The sequence below is a fragment of the Nansenia antarctica genome (genome assembly GCF_963989245.1).
Source record: "Nansenia antarctica genome assembly, chromosome: 4".
Taxonomy (NCBI): domain Eukaryota; kingdom Metazoa; phylum Chordata; class Actinopteri; order Argentiniformes; family Microstomatidae; genus Nansenia; species Nansenia antarctica.
Genome location: NC_137689.1, coordinates 6,657,811 through 6,660,033, shown reverse-complemented (window position 1 = coordinate 6,660,033; position 2,223 = coordinate 6,657,811). Strand labels below are relative to the sequence as shown.

The 2,223-nt window shown below is 44.7% G+C and overlaps 1 long non-coding RNA gene across 1 annotated transcript; it reads right to left on the bottom strand.

Moving 5' to 3' along the window:
* Positions 1–467: 467 nt before the first annotated feature.
* Positions 468–1,514, bottom strand: LOC308155456. The gene is made up of 3 exons (XR_013937402.1): positions 1,408–1,514; positions 699–748; positions 468–578 (listed from the first exon to the last, which is right to left on the bottom strand). It is a non-coding gene; the product is annotated as an uncharacterized lncRNA (long non-coding RNA).
* Between the last annotated feature and the right edge of the window lie 709 nt (positions 1,515–2,223).

Below are 2,223 nucleotides of genomic sequence, written 5' to 3'. Positions count from 1 at the left end.
TAAAAAAACACCATCAGTGACATGCTAAAAAACAAACAACTTTTCTGGCTCAGTGGTCAAACTAGAAGTAGTAGTCCCTCTTCTTCTTCCTCCTCCTCCTCCCCCTCCTCTTCCTCCTCTTCCTCCTCTTCCTCCTCTTCCTCCTCTTCCTCCTCCTCCTCCCCCTCCTCCCCCTCCTCATCTGAAGCCTCCTGGTCAGGGAACATGTCCTCGTCCACAACAACAAACTGAGTCCTTCTCCTCTGGATGAGGAGTACATGAGATTAAGTTAAAACAAAGCTTCCTTTCCAAATGACAGATTATGTACACCTGTACTGGGATCAGTAAATCATTCTTGTTTTCTACTTGTGTAGTACGTGTCTAGGAACTGGTTTCCCGGGAAAGACATTAGTCTAAGATGAGCCTTAATCTGTATCTGGGAAAACAGACCTACATGTCGATTAGTATTAATTCAATTGCACTGCAATCCAGTTTGACAATAATAATAAATGCATAATAAAGTAGACTGTAAGAGGTTACACACCATCCCCACCACATCTTCTCATCGCCTGTTCCACTGGTGGAGTTGGCATGTAGCTCTATGAGACGATTACAAACAAAATCAACCTGATGACACTTCATTTGGCAAGTCTGTGAGCTTCTCTGCAATATTCCTTCACAAACACAACCCTTGGCAGAGGAGGGACTTGTTGACAAACCTTGATTTGGCGTTTCTTCATCCTTTCCTGAAGTTGGAAGACTAGGTGGTCTTTGTCAAGAGAAGAAAAGGTTCCGATTTATTTTTTGGCTTCGTATTATCTCCCCATTGCTTTGGCTACTCAGTACTCTCTTCCAATTGGTTCAGTGACTCAGCAGTCTCTCATTAGCTCAGATTCTCAGTACTCTCTTGCCCATAACATAACGTCCCTGACAACAAACAAACACAAGCTCCTTTTACCCCCAACAACTTGTGTAGATCTGACAGGATCGGATGGGTATAATCACAACGATGGTAGTAGTTCCACCATGTCCTCCGATTGAAGTGAATCTTTTTGACCACCATGATTCTGTCTGATCCGTCGGTTCTTTACAAATCTACTCAAGTATGGAGGGAGTAGGAGGGGCTCGGGGTTGTCTCTGAACATACAACTTCCCCTACCCCTAACCATCTCCCCTAACCCTGCCACCCCCCCCCCTGGACATTGCTGTGTTAATTGTTCCCTTTGCCTGTTGGTTAACTCTGTGTTCTATGTGCTCATGTAATCTGTTACTTGTTGTTTCTGTGTTTTCTGTTTTTCCCATATTGTCAGCGTCTTTGAGCCCTGGAAAAAGCGCTATATAAATACAAGGATTATTATTATTATATAAACAAAGCTAAGTGGCTCTGGCAGAACCAAACATCTCAGTGGGTCTCAGCTTTGTCCTCACCGGTGGATGGGGCCCCTCATCCCAGGGGGAGGTGGAGGCAGGTAGGGGTCTTCACAGCTGGGAACCCTGAGGTAGTAGAGGGTCTGGGTGTCCTAGTCCCCTGACTGAGTAAACACACGATCTTCTGTAGATGGAGACATCAGAGGCATTGTGGGTAACTGTCATATGAGAGAGAGAGAGGCAGAGCGCACACACATTCAGTTCATCATTCACCACATTTATAACAATGAAGAGTGTCAACAAAATGTTTTACATTTTGTAAATACTAGGACAAGCAAATATGAGAACTGACAACAAACAAATGAATAAAAGCCAGGACACGGAATCTGCTTCTCCCCAAGTGCTTCATTCCACCAAACAACGTTTCAGCCAAAAGGTAGTCTTCGCCAGGTTGGCTTTCCTTTATTTGATCACTTTTAGTTTTTTGGCCCAGCACTGGTAAACAAGCGAAGGATGTTCACATCTTTGTCTTGATTACTGACAACCAATGGATGTGCCAATGTGCACTGCAGACCCACCTCGACCTTTTGTTTGTTCTTCACGGGTGAACTGTTAAAGAAGTCGTTGCGTTGATCTTTCGGCATGCGTACCAGGAAGTTGCGCACCTGCTTCTTCCTGTTCAGAGTGTCCACTCTGGCAGCCATCTTGGGTGCCTCCATCACAACACAATTCACACCAACCGATCACCTCACCAAACCAGGTGTTTGTTGTGTGTTTCTCTGTTGAAGTAACAGGGAAAGTCATGAAAGGAGGGTCCTGAAATTTGATCGAGTGCAAAGATATAAAAAACATTTCACTCACAGGGTCAAATGACCC